This window comes from Prunus avium, chromosome 4 (assembly GCF_965620075.1).
Source record: "Prunus avium chromosome 4, drPruAviu1.hap1.1, whole genome shotgun sequence".
In the NCBI taxonomy this organism is placed as follows: domain Eukaryota; kingdom Viridiplantae; phylum Streptophyta; class Magnoliopsida; order Rosales; family Rosaceae; genus Prunus; species Prunus avium.
The window spans coordinates 7,181,151-7,202,081 of record NC_142287.1 but is presented as its reverse complement, the minus strand read 5'-3'; the positions used below and the strand labels follow the sequence as shown (position 1 = coordinate 7,202,081).

Below are 20,931 nucleotides of genomic sequence, written 5' to 3'. Positions count from 1 at the left end.
CTTCTATGCTTAATGGGTTCCTAATGCTTAGTTTTAGGTTAGACAACAAATGATCAAATTAGGGAATTAGGAACACAAGGTTATGACCAAACACCATGGCTTAATCATACTTTAGCTAGAATCAATCCGTTAATCTAATTGAACTTGGGAACTTATTTGCTTGAGTTATTTCATTCTTTCTTGTTTTATTTATTTTCTTTTTTTCATTTCTATTTTGTGTAGGGGAAACAAATTGGATCATTCAATCACCAATCCTCGTGGGATCGACCTCGCACTTACATATGCTATACTACCAAACGGCTCGTGCACTTGCGAGTATCACAAGTTGAGGATGCAGTTGAAACCATTTTGGTGCAGCTGATTCGAAGCAACACTTGCTCTAGCATGTGCTTTGCAAAAGATTGGTCTTGAACTTCCTCTTTGCTTCCTAGAGGGCCAGTCACTGCCTGTTGAAGCAAAGAACACATAACATCAAGTTTTGCATTAATCTCATTATTAGTACTTACCTCAGAGACCACAGCTTTCATAGGAGCTCCTCTTCCTTTATTGTAGCTCCATTGTTGAGAGTTGGTACTCAAAGATTCAAAGAGAGTAAAAGCCTCATCTGCTGTTTTGTTCATCAGTCCTTCTCCACTTGTTGCATCTACCATCATCCTTTCGGAATCAAGCAAACCTTCATAGAAAGATTGCATTTGCATCCAACTCTCTATATTGTGGTGTGGGCAAGAACTCATCATCTCCTTGTACCTCTCCCAGCATTCATGAAAAGCTTCTCCTTCTCTTTGTGTGAAACCAAGAATTTCCTTTCTAATCTTGTTAGTCTTTTGAGCTGGAAAGAATTTCTGCAAAAACTTATTAGAAAGCTCATCCCAAGTACGAATTGAAGCATTAGGCAAAGAGTATAACCATGACTTAGCCTTATCTTTTAAACTGAATGGGAATAGCCTCATCTTAATCTGCTCATCATCAAGTCCTTGAATTTTGATTGTAGCACATATTTCAAAGAATTGCTTAACATGCATGTAAGGATCCTCAGTGGTATTACCATAATAAGTTGGAAGAAGATGAATCATACCACTTCTAAGCTCAAACCTGTCAATTGTGAGTTGAGGATAGACGATGCACGAAGGTTGATCAGTGACTTTGGGGATGGAAAATTCACGCAGGGGTTTCCTAGGTTGGACAACAAGCGCACCACCTCCTTCATCATTATTGTCGTTGTTTGGAATCTCTGCCATCTTGCTTGAACCTTCAGATTCGTAGCTCTCAGATTCAGCACTTAAAGAACTATAATTCCTCCTCAAACCAACACGTACAGCAAAAGTTCCTGGTGAAATTGGCTCAGAATCAGATTCGGACACCTTTTGATTTCGGATCGAGCCCAAAACTTGGGCAACATTATAATATGGCGGGAGGAGTCATTTGGTTAGTTTTGAGTGAAATCCGATCTCTAGAACTATGGAATACACCAACCACTCCGATTAGGAATGAACTGGCTTTGAACATAAATTGTCCAATTTCTTACACCTATTGATTTCGGATCGAGCCCAAAACTTGGGCAACATCATAATATGGTGGGAGGAGTCATTTGGTTAAGTTTGAGTGAAATCCGACCTCTAGCACTACCCAAAACACCAACCACTCCAATCAATAATGAACTGCCTTTAAACTTGGATTGTCCAATTTCTTACACCTATTGATTTCGCATCGAGCCCAACACTTGGGCAACATCATAATATGGTGGGAGGAGTCATTTGGTTAGTTTTGAGTGAAATCCGATCTCTAGAACTATGGAATACACCAACCACTCCGATTAGGAACGAACTGCCTTTGAACATAAATTGTCCAATTTCTTACACCTATTGATTCCGGATCGAGCCCAAAACTTGGGCAACATAATAATATGGTGGGAGGAGTCGTTTGGTTAAGTTTCAGTGAAATCCGATCTCTAGAACTACCCAAAACCCCAACCACTCCAATTAGGAACGAACTGCCTTTGAACTTGAATTGTCCAATTTCTTACACCTTTTCATTTCGGATCAAGCCCAAAACTTGGGCAACATCATCATATGGTGGGAGGAGTCATTTGGTTAAGTTTGAGTGAAATCCGATCTCAAGAACTATTAAATACACCAACGACTCCGATTAGGAACGAACTGCCTTTGAACATAAATTGTCCAATTTCTTACACCTATTGATTTCAGATCGGGCCCAAAACTTGGGCAACATCATAATATGGTCGGAGGAGTCATTTGGTTAAGTTTGAGTGAAATCCAATCTCTAGAACTACCCAAAACACCAACCACTCCAATTAGGAACGAATTGCCTTTGAAGTTCAATTGTCGAATTTCTTACACCTGTTGATTTCGGATCGAGCCCAAAACTGGGGCAAAATCATAATAGAGTGGGAGGAGTCATTTGGTTAAGTTTGAGTGAAATAAGATCTCTAGAACTACCCAAAACACCAACCACTCTAATTAGGAACGAACTGCCTTTGAACTTGAATTGTCCAATTTCTTACACCAATTGATTTCGGATCGATCCCAAAACTTGGGCAACATCATAATACGGTGGGAGGAGTCATTTGGTTAGTTTTGAGTGAAATCCGATCTCTAGAACTTTGGAATACACCAACCACTCTGATTAGGAACGAACTGCCTTTGAACATAAATTGTCCAATTTCTTACACCTATTGATTTCGGATTGAGCCCAAAACTGGGGCAACATCATAATATAGTGGGAGGAGTCATTTGGTTAAGTTTTAGTGAAATCCGATCTCTAGAACTACCCAAAACACCAACCACTCCAATTAGGAACGAACTGCCTTTGAACTTGAATTGTCCAATTTCATACACCTATTGATTTCGGATCAAGACCAAAACTGGGGCAACGTCATAGTATGGTGGGAGGAGTCATTTGGTTAAGTTTGTGGGAAATCCGATCTCTAGAACTACCCAAAACACCAACCACTCCAATTAGGAACGAACTGCCTTAGATCTTGAATTGTCCAATTTCTTTCACCTATTGATTTCGGATCGAGACCAAAACTGGGGCAACGTCATAGTATGGTGGGAGGAGTCATTTGGTTAAGTTTGAGTGAAATCCAATCTCTAGAACTACCCAAAACACCAACCACTCTAATTAGGAACGAACTGCCTTTGAACTTGAATTGTCCAATTTCTTACACCTATTGATTTCGGATCGAGACCAAAACTTGGGCAACGTCATAATATGGTGGGAGGACTCATTTGGTTAAGTTTGAGCGAAATCCAATCTCCAGAACTATGAAATACACCAACCACTCCGATTAGGAACGAACTGCCGTTGAACTTGAATCGTCCAATTTCTTACACCTATTGATTCCAGATCTAGCGCAAAACTTGGGCAACATCATAATATGGTGGGAGGAGTTATTTGGTTAAGTTTTTGTGAAATCCGATCTCTAGAACTACCCAAAACCCCAACCACTCCAATTAGGAACGAACTGCCGTTGAACTTGAATTGTCCAATTTGGAACACCTATTGATTTTGGATCGAGCCCAAAACTTGGGCAACATCATAATATGGTGGGAGGAGTCATTTGGTTAGTTTTGAGTGAAATCCAATCTCTAGAACTATGGAAAACACCAACCACTCCGATTTGGAACGAACTGCCTTTGCACATAAATTGTCCAATTTCTTACAACTATTGATTCCGGATCGAGCCCAAAACTTGGGCAACATCATAATATGGTGGGAGGAGTCATTTGGTTAAGTTTGAGTGAAATCCGATCTCTAGAACTACCCAAAACACCAACCACTCCAATTAGGAACGAATTGTCTTTGAACTTGAATTGTCCAATTTCTTACACCTATTGATTTCGGATCGAACCCAAAACTGGGGCAACATCATAACACTGTGGGAGGAGTCATTTGGTTAAGTTTGAGTGAAATCCGATCTCTAGAACTACCCAAAACACCAACCACTCCAATTAGGAACGAACTTCCTTTGAACTTGAATTGTACAATTTCTTACACCTACTGATTTCGGATCCTGCGCAAAACTTGGGCAACATCATAGTTTGGTGGGAGGAGTCATTTGGTTAAGTTTGAGTGAAATCCGATCTCTAGAACTACCCAAAACACCAACCACTCCGATTAGGAACGAACTGCCTTTGAACTTGAATCGTCCAATTTCTTACACCTATTGATTCCAGATCTAGCGCAAAACTTGGGCAACATCATAATATGGTGGGAGGAGTTATTTGGTTAAGTTTTTGTGAAATCCGATCTCTAGAACTACCCAAAACCCCAACCACTCCAATTAGGAACGAACTGCCGTTGAACTTGAATTGTCCAATTTGGAACACCTATTGATTTTGGATCGAGCCCAAAACTTGGGCAACATCATAATATGGTGGGAGGAGTCATTTGGTTAGTTTTGAGTGAAATCCGATCTCTAGAACTATGGAAAACACCAACCACTCCGATTTGGAACGAACTGCCTTTGCACATAAATTGTCCAATTTCTTACAACTATTGATTCCGGATCGAGCCCAAAACTTGGGCAACATCATAATATGGTGGGAGGAGTCATTTGGTTAAGTTTGAGTGAAATCCGATCTCTAGAACTACCCAAAACACCAACCACTCCAATTAGGAACGAATTGTCTTTGAACTTGAATTGTCCAATTTCTTACACCTATTGATTTCGGATCGAACCCAAAACTGGGGCAACATCATAACACTGTGGGAGGAGTCATTTGGTTAAGTTTGAGTGAAATCCGATCTCTAGAACTACCCAAAACACCAACCACTCCAATTAGGAACGAACTTCCTTTGAACTTGAATTGTACAATTTCTTACACCTACTGATTTCGGATCCTGCGCAAAACTTGGGCAACATCATAGTTTGGTGGGAGGAGTGTTGTGTAGATACAGCTGCACCAAAATGGATTAAGCTGCATCCTCAACTTGTGATAATCGCAAGTGCACGAGCCGTTCGGTAGTATAGCGTATGTAAGTGCGAGGTCGATCCCACGAGGATTGGTGATTGAATGATCCAATTTAGTTTCCCTACACAAAACAGAAATGAAAAAGAAAGGAAATAAATAAAACAAGGAAGAAAGAAATAACTAACTCAAGCAGATAAGTTCCCAAGTTCAATTAGATTAATGGATTGATTCTAGCTAAAGTATGATTAAGCCATGGTGTGTGGTCATAACCTTGTGTTCCTAATTCCCTAATTTGATCATTTGTTGTCTAACCTAAAATTAAGCATTAGGAACCCATTAAGCATAGAAGAACAATTTAAACAACCAAGCATGTATCTAATCCCTGTTGTCGAATGTCCATACATACTCTTCCTATTCATAGTTCAATTCGAATTAAAGCATGGTGTATACTCTTAATTCAAACCAAGATAGCTAACATGCAAGCCTAAATGGTGATCAATCATTCAAACTAGCATATTAACTTATAAGCATAATGAATAAGAACAAAAACCATAATTGAAACTTGGAAACTAATTAAACTTGAATACTTAAGAAAGAATGTACATTACAAGAAAAATAAATTACAACTAAGAAAACATTAAAGAAAGCTAGAATTGAGAACTAGAAAGGAAAACTAAGAGAATTTGAGGGAGAGAAGGGAAGGGAGCTCTAGAGAAGTGTTTGAGAGCTCCCCCCCTTGGGGTGTGTTTACAAGCTTAGAGAACCTCCCTATTTATAGGCCTAGGGGAAGTGAAAATCTGAATTCAATATGGCTAATGCATACAACACTTGTTTTATAAAATCTGAAATGGTTGATGCACTTGTATTAGAAAATCTAAATTGGGTGATGCACTTGTATTAGAAAATCTTGAATTGGTTGATGCACTTCACCAATAGATCCCACCAGCAGCCCTAGCTCATCTTCATGTCACCATGACCAAGCTTCCAACCATAAATGATAGCTCATACCTAGCTCACCATGACCAAGCATCCAACCAGCACATGCTGAGGTCAGCATGACCAGCAACTTCAAGGGCTTACAACTTGGGCTTCTCTTAATCAAATTAGGACTTTAAGCACTCGAAATTGAAGTTCAGAATGTCTACTTTCCAGCCATATGTTATTTGGGCCAATCCAAGGTCGGAGGAAGAAGTTAAGGCCGAAACAAATTGCTAACTCATTTTCCGCGCTGATAAGATCCATCCTGAGCATGGTTCTGTGTTTGCTAGGTAACGGACTCCAGATTTATCCAATGGGGCTGAATTTTGGATATGTTATAGTACACACCAATTGGAACAACTTTCATGAAGAATGTGGCCTCATTCGAGCTATGTAGGTTATTGAAACAAAGCTTGCAATATGACCTACGGAACTGGACTGGCAGGGGGCTGTAGCCAAAATGAGTTTGTCTTTAAGCTCTTCATCCATTCATCCAAATTAGGCCTTAACATGCTTGAATTGCATGAATTATGCTCTCTTGCTCTATTTGCCTACAAAACACACAAAGGGAGGCAAATAACTTAGAAATCTAAGAAACTAAGCAAAAGAAGTAAGTAAATAGGGCATGTATATGTATGAAATTATGAGCTTAACACACCCCCAAACTTAGATTTTGCTAGTCCTCGAGCAAAACAAAAGAAAAAAAAATAAAAAAAAAAACAAAACAAAAAAAAAATAAAAACAAAACAAGAAGTTAACTAGACCACTTTCGTAGGTAACTCGATTGCATTGAGCGTATGCAACAAGCCTTTAAACCTCTAGGCATCCCTAGTAGGAGGAGTTGTGTCTCCTGAGGGTTTAACAGATACGATACCCACAAACGTTTTTCTAACTCTACAAAACAAAGTGGTTAGAAAACTTATTAGATTTGTTAGTCTTTAATCAAAATAAAAGAAACACAAAAACCAAAACAAAAATAATTACAAAAACAAAACAAAAATATAAATATAAATAAATAAATAAAAACTCAAAACCATCATTCCGAACATTTTCTGAAGAGAAATGACTCATGCACATGACTCAAAAGTTTAAAAGCTCAATTTTAGACATTATTTACAAGGCGGCAAAGTTCAAAACATAACATGTTCAAAGTATAGTAGTGTGATAGCCAAATGCAACAAATTCCCCAATCTTAGTTTTCACACAATTTCAAAAATCATACCAAGCACAAATGCAACTTCAAATCTCACCGAAGTTGTCCTCTCACAAATGAATCACTCAGAAGAGGGCTACAATGCAACACTCAGTTATAAACATGAGATTAGAGTTAAATCATAAGGGACTTAACTCAAAATAGGAAGATGAAGAACTTGCATTAATATGATCTCAAGAAGGATGCCAAACACTTAAAAGTAGAAAAATGGATGCAATTCAACCACATGACATTTAAGATCAATTTAGGTCTTTAGTATAGGTTGTAATGGGGCCAAGGGTGTAAGGTGAGTAAGAAATGAAAGGTATGGATAATACAAAGTCCAAGGAACTCGCAATGTAAGAGCATAAAACAATTGTTTACAAGACTTCGAATCATCATGATTAGATTTTTTTTTCTTTTACATGATCAAAACTCCTTATACCTTCATTTACATTGATTCATACTCCTTTCCTTGAATTGAACAAACACCAATTTATTTTGAAGGCCCAAAAATGAAACCCAAAAATGAAATTTCATTCAACCACCACTTAATCACAATTTTTCTCTTTTCTTTCACCAATTATTTTTTTTTTTCTTCGAAATGTAACACCTCTTCCCAAACTTAGTATGAAAAACATATCCGAATTAGAGCTCATGAATTCCTTAGAAAGGTAAATATTTGTTTTTCAGGCTAAGGCGAGGAAATATAATTGGTTAAATGAAAGAAAAGGTTTACATGTAGGCTCAAAATGGTAAACAATGGAAAATCATGCTTAAGCATGCATAAGGTTAGCTTGAAAGGCACAAACGATCCAAAGAGGGCCTTAATATCATTTCTTAAATGTCATGAAATCGAATTGCAAAAGAATGAATGACTTTTAAGTATTCAACCAAATCAATGAATAATGAGATCAAACAACAACTTTGATGACAAGAAAATAAGAGTATGTGTATAACACTCATGAAATGAAGGACAAGGCTCAAAAGCTCACATTATATGGTTATATAAGTCTAATTTATGCTTGATACAATTCTTTGGGTCATGCAAATCCTTTAATTGGAAAATTATGAAACAAATGGCAAGTACAAAGAAGGTTTCGAACATGTCATGCTAGAACGATGCCAAATTAATTAATTAATTAATTAAATTTTTTTTTTACAATAAAAATTTACAAGAAAAAATAATAATAATAATAATAAATAAAATTCAATTTTTTATTTAAGTAATGCAAACATTTATCACAATCTCATCAAATGTGTTCGGAAAGTGACTAAACAAAACAAGATTCAAAACAAGAAAGAAATTTAAAATTTTTTTTTTTTTTTTTAAATTTTAAGAAAAACCAAGTTTACTTGCTAAACTCCAATACCCCCAAACCTAGAAATGAGCATTGTCCTCAATGTTTAAAAATTAGCCACAAACAATGCCATAACAACAAATGAAAGGTATTAAAGCAAATAAAAATAAAAATAAATCACAAAATCACAAAAGAAAACAAAAACAAAATAATTATAAAATAAAAATTACAACACAAACAAACAAACAAACAAAAAAATGAAACAGTAAACCCTAATCACACAATTCTGAAATCCAAAAAAAATTTTGAAGCCCAAAGCCCACAATTTCGAAACACAAACCACGGTGAATTTAACCCACTTTGAAACCCAAACTAAAGTGAAACCCGACCCACAATTTGTTTTCATTTCCGGCTTTTTATTATTATTTAGTTTTGTAAAAACAAACTATCGAACCGTGATTAGCAACACAAAGAGCGGGATTTTAACATGGGTCATGATGTCTCGGTTCAGTGTAAGGGACCAACAGACAGGGCGAGACACGTGTCGACGCATAGAGGCGCCGCAGACCCGCAGACTCCACAAGCAAAAATTACCGGCTCATGGAAAGGCGCGAAGACTTTACTGAACGCGTTCGTTCAGAAAAGACACGTCGTGATAAATGAGTTGGGTATGGTTGGAAGGCGAGAAGGTTGTGGGACTCAAGGAATGCTGGAGATTCAGAAAATGCTCAGATGCTGCAATGGCTAGGGTTTGTCAAAGACTAAGTCTATAAGAAAGGGTAAAAAAAAAAACGCAAACTCAGAAACACACAAAAGAGAAAAGAAAGAAAGAAGAAAAGAGAGTGAGAAATCAAATGGCCTCTAACTACCCATTTTCGTTGGATCTCAACCTAGCTCCACCGACTCAGACACGAGGCCAAGCAGCGGCACCAGTATGGATGCCCTACTTTGCTTCCGCACGGGGGCCTGTGACAGTAACTGACTCAATACTCCTGGACAACGATGTTGCCATTGGAGTGGCTAGAAATTTAGTGACTCCTAAAGATATACGGGTTCTGGGGACAAGGGATGACAACCGGATCGTGAGCGATGCCCTGGCACTGAGCGTGCAGAGTACAGCAACAGTCGCAAGTTTGGGTCATCGCCTACTTGCGAAGTCCCATGAGGTAGAGGTGCTGAAAGGTCAGTTGGCGGCGGAGCGAAGTATGGTTGAGGAGTGTCAGACTGCTATAAAAAGCTTGAAAAGGGAGAGGTCAAGGATAGTGGAGGTGAATCGACACCAGCTAGAAGTATTGCGGGACGAGAATAAAAACCTATCAAAAATGGTAGAGTTGTACTCTCGCGACATGCGAAAACAGCTGGAGGACCTAGACCGACCGGGTAAACGCAAACAAGCAGATCGCGAGAGTAGTTACGCTCAAGCTAAGATTGCGATCTTTGGGAGCTCAAGTGATGAGCTCCAAGAAGCTGTGCGTGAAGCCCCGGAAGAGGACAGCCAGAGGGCCAAACTCAAAGCTCCAATGGTCGAGACACTAAGCACCGAGAAGAAATGATTTCCTACTGCATTATTGTTGTTTTTATTTTATTTTGTTGTTTTTGTATTTTCATTATTTTGTTTCGGAAATAAAAGAGTAAGGTTGCAGAAAGAAAAAGAAAAAGAGAAAGAAAACACACTTCCCAACTAAAATAAAACAAAGACGACAAACGGAAAAGAAAACACATTTCCCTAACTAAAATAAGACAAAGATGATAGCCGAAAGGGAAAGGCAAAAACACAAAGCACTAGAAAATGAAAGTAACGGGCAAAAACATTAAACACCAGAAAACACGGAGGAAAAAAAAAGAAAAGTAAAGTAAAGGTGCTCCCCCTTGAAGCGATTAGGTCGAGCATGCCCGGGAAATCCGAAATGGTGTTGGCTCTCTCTCATCAGCATATGTCTATTTAAACCACACCTCTGCAAGCGGATGATACCCAGCATTTCTTCCTGCAAACTCAAGGAAAAACATCAAAAAATTCAGAAGCAAAACAAATGGCATCCTCATGCACTCACCTTGATGATCTCAACCTTGAGCTCTCACTTGCACCACCGAATGCCCAGACAAGGGCTCCTCCAACTCCTGTCTTCCCAAACTCCACATATCATCACGGCACGGCCTCAAACTTTGCTGAGGCAATACCGAACTTTTCTGAGGCACTGTCGAACAGAGCAGTGCGGCTAGGAGGCATGATTAGCAGCAAGCTCACTCCGACAGATCATCTGCATGTGGCACAGAGGTCTGATAAGGCAGCGGTAGAGGAGTCCCACAATTTAACTGTGCTCCACGCGGTCTCCGCTACCAATTTGGGCATGCGATTACTGGCGAGGACAAGGGAGTGTGCCGCGATGAGCGAGGAAATAGCTTCCCTGAAGGCTATGGTGGCGGACTTGCAGAAGCGGCTCTACTGTGCCAATCAGCACGTGGAAGCACTGCAGAGAAAAAATGAGGACCATGTGGAGCTACTGCAGATTCTACAAGTGCGAGAAAATAGAGGCAAGCCATGATGATGATGGAGATGAAGAAGATGATGAAGAAGATGATGATGATGTTGTTTTTTTATTTTTATTGTTTTTATTTTTGTTTTTATTTTTTTGTTATTTTTTTGTTTTTATGCAATGTTTGAATTGAAATAAAGTTTGTTTTTAACACTCAGAGAAAAAAAAACTAACTAACCATACCACGTAAATAAATACATAAACTAACTTAACAAAACAAAAACAAAAACAAAACAAAAACAAAGAAAATAAAAATAAAAATAAAAATAACTTAATTTAAAAACACACGAATATACAAGCAACTCATGGATGACCAGTTAAGGGCCTCAGAAAACACAGCCAGGGGATCCGGGAAGGTTGGAGGGGTCACAATGGTCCCGCTTAAAACCCAAACTTCTTAGACACCGAAGGTGTCGCCTATAGAACTCCTAGACACTGTATTGACGGAAGTGCTCACTGGAGTTACCATAAGTCAGCTCATATGAAAAATCTTTTTTTTATAAAATTTTTAAGATAAGAAACAAAAGCAAATTAAGATAAAATGAAACAACAAACCAAAAACGAAAATGAACTATGTACTCTAAACAAACTCAAACAAACGAAATAAATTGTTGTACTAAAAGAAACAAACCAAGAAACCAAAGAAAAACACAAACAGCACTTTCTATCACCTATTTATCACCATTTGGACAGATTCGTTTCTATGTTTTTCAGCTTCGACCTATGTTCAGTTTTTAGGCTATAACTTTCCAACCGTAAGTCCAAATTTTACGTTCTTTATATGGTTGGATTCAGCATAGAAAAACAAAGAACTCAGCGTGAACCAAAAGGCAAAAACAACTACGAAAATAAACAGAATTCAAAGAAGAGAAAGGATTGAAATGCTCCCCCTTGAAGCGATTAGGTCGAGCGTGATGCATTTGGAGGTCGCGACTTCTCCCACTACTCCACACTTCCTATCTTTGAAGTTGCCATCTCTCTCCATTTTTATTGAGCTATTTACATTGCTAAAACAAACACATACAAAAACTTGAAACGGAATTAAAGGATTACGAAATATAAAAAAAACTAAAAATGAAAGGGAAAAATCAACACAAGTCCAATTCCATGCTTCAAAGCAACAAGCACCAATGGGTTGTGTAAGCTGGGACTTAAACCCAGTTCTCTTGCTTGTTAGGCAATTGTCCTTTTCTGTTGGACTACAAACACAACTTGTCCATTAACGTCATTAACTTTAAAACTTGAAATTGTCTAGTTAAGAAAAAAAAAATTAAAGTAGGAAAGCCAAATAGAATCAAACAATGTTACCGATCCCCGGCAACGGCGCCAAAAACTTGTTGTGTAGATACAGCTGCACCAAAATGGATTAAGCTGCATCCTCAACTTGTGATAATCGCAAGTGCACGAGCCGTTCGGTAGTATAGCGTATGTAAGTGCGAGGTCGATCCCACGAGGATTGGTGATTGAATGATCCAATTTAGTTTCCCTACACAAAACAGAAATGAAAAAGAAAGGAAATAAATAAAACAAGGAAGAAAGAAATAACTAACTCAAGCAGATAAGTTCCCAAGTTCAATTAGATTAATGGATTGATTCTAGCTAAAGTATGATTAAGCCATGGTGTGTGGTCATAACCTTGTGTTCCTAATTCCCTAATTTGATCATTTGTTGTCTAACCTAAAATTAAGCATTAGGAACCCATTAAGCATAGAAGAACAATTTAAACAACCAAGCATGTATCTAATCCCTGTTGTCGAATGTCCATACATACTCTTCCTATTCATAGTTCAATTCGAATTAAAGCATGGTGTATACTCTTAATTCAAACCAAGATAGCTAACATGCAAGCCTAAATGGTGATCAATCATTCAAACTAGCATATTAACTTATAAGCATAATGAATAAGAACAAAAACCATAATTGAAACTTGGAAACTAATTAAACTTGAATACTTAAGAAAGAATGTACATTACAAGAAAAATAAATTACAACTAAGAAAACATTAAAGAAAGCTAGAATTGAGAACTAGAAAGGAAAACTAAGAGAATTTGAGGGAGAGAAGGGAAGGGAGCTCTAGAGAAGTGTTTGAGAGCTCCCCCCCTTGGGGTGTGTTTACAAGCTTAGAGAACCTCCCTATTTATAGGCCTAGGGGAAGTGAAAATCTGAATTCAATATGGCTAATGCATACAACACTTGTTTTATAAAATCTGAAATGGTTGATGCACTTGTATTAGAAAATCTAAATTGGGTGATGCACTTGTATTAGAAAATCTTGAATTGGTTGATGCACTTCACCAATAGATCCCACCAGCAGCCCTAGCTCATCTTCATGTCACCATGACCAAGCTTCCAACCATAAATGATAGCTCATACCTAGCTCACCATGACCAAGCATCCAACCAGCACATGCTGAGGTCAGCATGACCAGCAACTTCAAGGGCTTACAACTTGGGCTTCTCTTAATCAAATTAGGACTTTAAGCACTCGAAATTGAAGTTCAGAATGTCTACTTTCCAGCCATATGTTATTTGGGCCAATCCAAGGTCGGAGGAAGAAGTTAAGGCCGAAACAAATTGCTAACTCATTTTCCGCGCTGATAAGATCCATCCTGAGCATGGTTCTGTGTTTGCTAGGTAACGGACTCCAGATTTATCCAATGGGGCTGAATTTTGGATATGTTATAGTACACACCAATTGGAACAACTTTCATGAAGAATGTGGCCTCATTCGAGCTATGTAGGTTATTGAAACAAAGCTTGCAATATGACCTACGGAACTGGACTGGCAGGGGGCTGTAGCCAAAATGAGTTTGTCTTTAAGCTCTTCATCCATTCATCCAAATTAGGCCTTAACATGCTTGAATTGCATGAATTATGCTCTCTTGCTCTATTTGCCTACAAAACACACAAAGGGAGGCAAATAACTTAGAAATCTAAGAAACTAAGCAAAAGAAGTAAGTAAATAGGGCATGTATATGTATGAAATTATGAGCTTAACAAGGAGTCATTTGGTTAAGTTTGAGTGAAATCCGATCTCTAGAACTACCCAAAACACCAACCACTCCGATTAGGAACGAACTGCCTTTGAACTTGAATCGTCCAATTTCTTACACCTATTGATTCCAGATCTAGCGCAAAACTTGGGCAACATCATAATATGGTGGGAGGAGTTATTTGGTTAAGTTTTTGTGAAATCCGATCTCTAGAACTACCCAAAACCCCAACCACTGCAATTAGGAACGAACTGCCGTTGAACTTGAATTGTCCAATTTGGAACACCTATTGATTTTGGATCGAGCCCAAAACTTGGGCAACATCATAATATGGTGGGAGGAGTCATTTGGTTAGTTTTGAGTGAAATCCGATCTCTAGAACTATGGAAAACACCAACCACTCCGATTTGGAACGAACTGCCTTTGCACATAAATTGTCCAATTTCTTACAACTATTGATTTCGGATCGACCCCAAAACTGGGGCAACGTCATAATATGGTGGGAGGAGTCATTTGGGAAAGTTTGAGTGAAATCTGATCTCTAGAACTACCCAAAACACCAACCACTCCAATTAGGAACGAACTGCCTTTGAACCTGAATTGTCCAATTTCTTACACCAATTGATTTCGGATCGAGCCCAAAACTTGGGCAACATTATAATATGCTGGGAGGAGTCATGTGGTTAAGTTTGAGTGAAATCCGATCTCCAGAACTACTCAAAACACCAACCACTCCAATTAGGAACGAACTGCCTTTGAACTTGAATTGTCCAATTTCTTACACCTACTGATTTCGGATCGATCCCAAAACTTGGGCAACATTATAATATGGTGGGGGGAGTCATTTGGTTAGTTTTGTGTGAAATCCGATCTCTAGAACTATGGAATACACCAACCACTCCGATTAGGAACGAACTGCCTTTGAACTTCAATTGTCGAATTTCTTACACCTATTGATTTCGTATCGAGCCCAAAACTTGAGGAACAACATAATATGGTGGGAGGAGTCATTTGGTTAAGTTTGAGTGAAATCCGATCTCTAGAACTACCCAAAACACCAACCACTCGAATTGGGAACGAACTGCCTTTGAACTTGAATTGTCCAATTTTTTACACCTATTGATTTCGGATCGAGCCCAAAACTTGGGCAACATCATAATATGGTGGGTGGAGTCAATTTGGTTAGTTTTGAGCGAGATCCAATATCTAGAACTATGGAATACACCAACCACTCCGATTAGGAATGAACTGCCTTTGAACATAAATTGTCCAATTTCTAACACCTATTGATTTCATATCGAGCCTTAAACCTGGGCAAGACCATAATATCGTGGGAGGAGTCATTTGGTTAAGTTTGAGTGAAATCTGATCTCCAGAACTACCCAAAACACCAACCACTCCAATTAGGAATGAACTGCCTCTGAAGGTGAATTGTCCAATTTCTTACACCTATTGATTTCGAATCGAGCCCAAAACAAGGGCAAATATGGTGGGAGGAGTCATTTGGTTTTGTTTGAGTGAAATCCGATCTCCAGAACTACCCAAAACACCAACCACTCCAATTAGGAAGGAACTCCCTTTGAACTTGAATTGTCCAGTTTCTTACACCTATTGATTTCGGATCGAGCCCAAAACTTGAGCAACATCATAATATGGTGGGAGGAGTCATTTGGTTAAGTTTGAGTGAAATCCGATCTCTAGAACTTCCCAAAACACCAACCACACCAATTAGGAACGAACTACCTTTGAACCTGAACTGTCCAATTTCTTACACCTATTGATTTCGGATCGAGCTCAAAACTTGAGCAACATCATAATATGGTGGGAGGAGTCATTTGGTTTTGTTTGTGTGAAATCCGATCTCCAGAACTACCCAAAACACCAACCACTCCAATTAGGAACGAACTGCCTTTGAACATTAATTGTCCAATTTCTTACACCTATTGATTTCGGATCGAGCCCAAACCAAGGGCAACATCATAATATGGTGGGAGGAGTCATTTGGTTAGTTTTGAGTGAAATCCGATTAGGAATTAATTGGCTTTGAACATATATTGTCCAATTTCTTACACCTATTGATTTCTGATCGAGCCGAAAACTTGGGCAACATCATAATATGGTGGGAGGAGTCATTGGTTAAGTTTGAGTGAAATTCGACCTGTAGAACTACCCAAAACACCAACCACTCCAATCAGGAACGAACTGCCTTTGAACTTGAATTGTCCAATTTCTTACACCTATTGATTTCGGATCAAGCCCAAACCAAGGGCAACATCATAATATGGTGGGAGGAGTCATTTGGTTAGTTTTGAGTGAAATCCGATCTCTAGAACTATGGAATATACCAACCACTCCGATTAGGAATTAACTGGTTTTGAACATATATTGTCCAATTTCTTACACCTATTTATTTCGGATCGAGCCCAAAACCTGGACAACACCATAATATGGTGGGAGGAGTCATTTGGTTTTGTTTGAGTAAAATCCGATCTCCAGAACTACCCAAAACACCAACCACTCCAATTAGAAAGAGAAATGCCCTTGAACTTGAATTATCCAATTTCTTACACCTATTGATTTCGGATCGAGCCCAAACCAAGGGCAACATCATAATATCGTGGGAGGAGTCATTTGGTTAGTTTTGAGTGAAATCCGATCTCTAGAACTATGGAATACACCAACCACTACGATTAGGAACGAACTGCCTTTGGACATAAATTGTCAAATTTCTTACACCTATTGATTTCGTATTGAGTGTTGTTAATTATTATGTTAACTCGCAATTGTACGGGGCAATTAGTAATATAGCAAGACAAGTACGAGGTCGTACCCACGAAGACTGAGAAGTTCAAATTAGTTATGTACGTAGATTACCGAATTCAAGAAGTTAGGAAGTTAAGTCTAAAACAGAAATTAAAGTGAGAGTGATTGTGATTGTGAAAGGAAGTGAGCAAACTGAAATTGCAAATGAAAGCAAATAAACAAGTGTAACAAAGAGTGGTTTTAAGAGTTGGAAAACAGATTTGGAGACTAGGGCATTCGAATCACCATAACAATTCAATTCTGGGTTATATGGAGTCAAGTAACAAGTCTAATTCAGATTCAAAGATTGATTCTAGCTAAAGTATGATTAGGCCATGGTGTTTGGTCCTAACCTTGTGTTCCTAATTCCCTAATTTGATCATTTGTTGTCTAACCTAAAATTAAGCATTAGGAACCCATTAAGCATAGAAGAACAATTTAAACAACCAAGCATGTATCTAATCCCTGTTGTCGAATGTCCATACATACTCTTCCTATTCATAGTTCAATTTGAATTAAAGCATGGTGTCTACTCTTAATTCAAACCAAGATAGTTAACAAACAAGTTCTAATGGTGATCAATCATTCAAACAAGCATGTTAACTTATAAGCATAATGAATAAGAACATGAATCATGAATCAAACTTGAAACTCCAAACTTATAAACCCAGAATATTCATGTTAGGTTACATCGAAGCCCTAGTTATGGATTTAGCTACTCATAATGGAAAAGAAACTAAAATAGAAATGGGAAAACATAATGAATGCCATAAGAGTAGAAAAACCCTTTTCTGAAGTTCTTGTAGTGTCCAATGCTTCTCCAAGAGCTTCTCCACGTCTAGAAGGATGTATGAAGGATATGGAGGTGATTTGAGATGAGCTTGAGTGAGTGGTGATGGCTGAGAAAGAGGAAATTCGTAGGGAAATGGAAGGGAGGTTTTCTGGAGCTGTTTTGGTGATTTTGGGGCAGTTTAGAGTATTGGGTTGATTGCTTGAGTGTTTGGGGTTGTGGGAATGTATGAGGATGATTTCTGGATGATGGAAGTGTGGAGGATGGCTGAAGTGAATTTTGTAGCTTGAAGACTCCTCTATTTATAGGGCTAAGAGGGAGGAACATCATGATGAAATCCAACACCACCATTCCTCATTTAATACAACCCATAACTCCCACTTCATCTTGTCTATGTTAGTGTGGTTGGAATCAATCCCATCCCATACTTCTTTTGCTGCACCTCAAGCTTTCTTCACATGGGATCAAAGGTGATCAATTGTGGCTGCCTTTTGCTGCCAACCCATGTGGTCTTCTTTTGGTTGTTGAACAAATACGAGTCTTCTGAACCAGACTTGGTGTAGGAAGGCCAGAGGTTTCAAAACTTATCCAATGGGGCTCAAATTTGGATATGTTATAGTAGACACCCATTGGAACAACTTCTATGAAGAAAGTATTCCCATCGGAGCAGTAGAAGTATGCGTTTTGGGCCTTACAATTTGGCTGCCGAACAGAGACTGGAATTGACTTCATTTCATTTATGCTTTACATGCATGCACATGCTTTCTCAATAATAACTCCAGCATGTACCAACTTGATCCTTTAGATTTTCATAGCTGGAATGCCTCCCCACTTCACTCATTATGTTGGATCCAAAGTCAGTTGCAGCATGGGTGAGGCACATGGAGGCACATGACAAAGCTGGCAGCTGCAAATCCTCCTGAGCAGGGTTGAGTGTTGGGCGGGCTGAGCACTCCACAAATGTCCAATTGGGCTGAAATTTGGATATGTTGTACTAGACACCCATTGGAACAAGTTTCATGAAGATCTTCACCTCATCCAAGCCCCATAGCATGCTGATCCAAGGCCAAGAAGCTGACCTACGAAATTGGGCTGGAAAGGAGTTGTAGCCAAAATGTGTTTGTCTTCAAGCCCTTCTTCCATTCACCCAAATCAAGCCTTAACATGCATGGATTGCATCATTTCCTATCCAAAGTCATCATTGTTACCTAAATGTCAATTAACTGAAAGATAAACACAAAAAGGATTAAAAGCACAAGTTTAACTCAAAAACATAACCAAATCATAAGCTAGAAGGGTACAAAATGATATACAATTATGAACCGATCATTGAGCCCAAAACTTGGGCAACATCATAATATGGTGGGAGGATTCATTTGGTGAGTTTTGAGTAAAATCCAATCGCTAGAAGTATGGAATACACCAACCACTCCAGTTAGGAACGAACTGCCGTTGAACTTGAATTGTCCAATTTGGAAGACCTATTGATTTCGAATCGAGCCCAAAACTTGTGCAACATCATAATATGGTGGGAGGAGTCATTTGGTGAGTTTTGAGTGAAATCCAATCGCTAGAAGTATGGAATACACCAACCACTCCAATTAGGAACGAACTGCCGTTGAACTTGAATTGTCCAATTTGGAACACCTATTGATTTCGGATCGGGCCCAAAACTTGGGCAACATCATAATATGGTGGGAGGAGCCATTTGGTGAGTTTTGCGTGAAATCCAATCGCTAGAAGTACGGAATACACCAACCACTCCAATTAGGAAAGAACTGTCGTTGAACTTGAATTGTCCAATTTCGAACACCTATTGAGTTCGGATCGAGCCCAAAACTTGGGCAACATCATAATATGGTGGGAGGAGTCATTTGGTTAGTTTTACGTGAAATCCAATCGCTAGAAGTATGCAATACACCAACCACTCCAATTAGGAACGAACTGCCGTTGAACTTGAATTGTCCAATATGGAACACCTATTGATTTCGGACCGAGCCGAAAATTTGGGCAACATCTTAATATGGTGGGAGGAGTCATTTGGTGAGTTATGAGTGAAATCCAATCGCTGGAAGTATGGAATACACCAACCACTCCAATTAGGAACGAACTGCCGTTGTACTTGAATTGTCCAATTTCTCACACCTATTGATTTCGGACCGAGCCCCAAACCTTGGGCAACATCATAATATGGTGGGAGGAGTCATTTGGTGAGTTATGACTGAAATCCAATTGCTAGAAGTATGGAATACACCAACCACTCCAATTAGGAACGAACTGCCGTTGAACTTGAATTGTCCAATTTCTCACACCTATTGAATTCGGATCGAGCCCAAAACTTGGGCAACATCATAATATGGTGGGAGGAGTCATTTGGTGTGTTTTGAGTGAAATCCAATCGCTAGAGGTATGGAATACACCAACCACTGCAATTAGGGACGAACTGCCGTTGAACTTGAATTGTCCAATTTCGAACACCTATTGATTTTGGATCGAGCCCAAAACTTGGGCAACATCATAATATGGTGGGAGGAGTCAGTTGGGGAGTTTTGAGTGAAATCCAATCACTAGAAGTATGGAATACACCAACCACTCCAGTTAGGAACGAACTGCCGTTGAACTTGAATTGTCCAATTTGGAAGACCTACTGATTTCGGATCGAGCCCAAAACCTGGGCAACAACATAATATGGTGGGAGGAGTCATTTGGTGAGTTATGAGTGAAATCCAATCGCTAGAAGTATGGAATACACCAACCACTCCAGTTAGGAACGAACTGCCGTTGAACTTGAATTGTCCAATTTGGAAGACCTATTGATTTCGGATCGAGCCCAAAACTTGGGCAACAACATAATATGGTGGGAGGAGTCATTTGGTGAGTTTTGAGTGAAATCAAATCGCTAGAAGTACGGAATACACCAACCACTCCAATTAGGAACGAACTGCCGTTGAACTTGAATTGTCCAATTTCGAAAACCTATTGATTTCGGATCGAGCCCAAAACTTGGGCAACAACATAATATGGTGGGAGGAGTCATTTGGTGAGTTTTGGGTGAAATCCAATCGCAAGAGGTGTGGAATACACCAACCACTCCAATTAGGAACGAACTGCCGTTGAACTTGAATTGTCCAATTTCTCACACCTATTGATTTCGGATCGAGCCCAAAACTTGGGCAATATCATAATATGGTCGGAGGATTCTTTTGGTGAGTTTTGACTGAAATCCAATCGCTAGAAGTATGGAATACACCAACCACTCCAATTAGGAACGAACTGCCGTTGAACTTGAATTGTCCAATTTCTCACAGCTATTGATTTCAGATCAAGCCCAAAACTTGGGCAACATCATAATATGGTGGGAGGAGTCATTTGGTGAGTTTTGAGTGAAATCCAATCGCAAGAAGTGTG

General features: G+C 38.9%; 1 non-coding gene across 1 annotated transcript; it reads left to right on the top strand.

The window, feature by feature from the left end:
• The first annotated feature begins 708 nt into the window (after positions 1-708).
• Positions 709-815, top strand: LOC148294736 (small nucleolar RNA R71). Its single transcript, XR_015835565.1, has one exon. It is a non-coding gene; the product is annotated as a small nucleolar RNA R71 (small nucleolar RNA).
• The last annotated feature ends 20,116 nt before the right edge of the window (positions 816-20,931 follow it).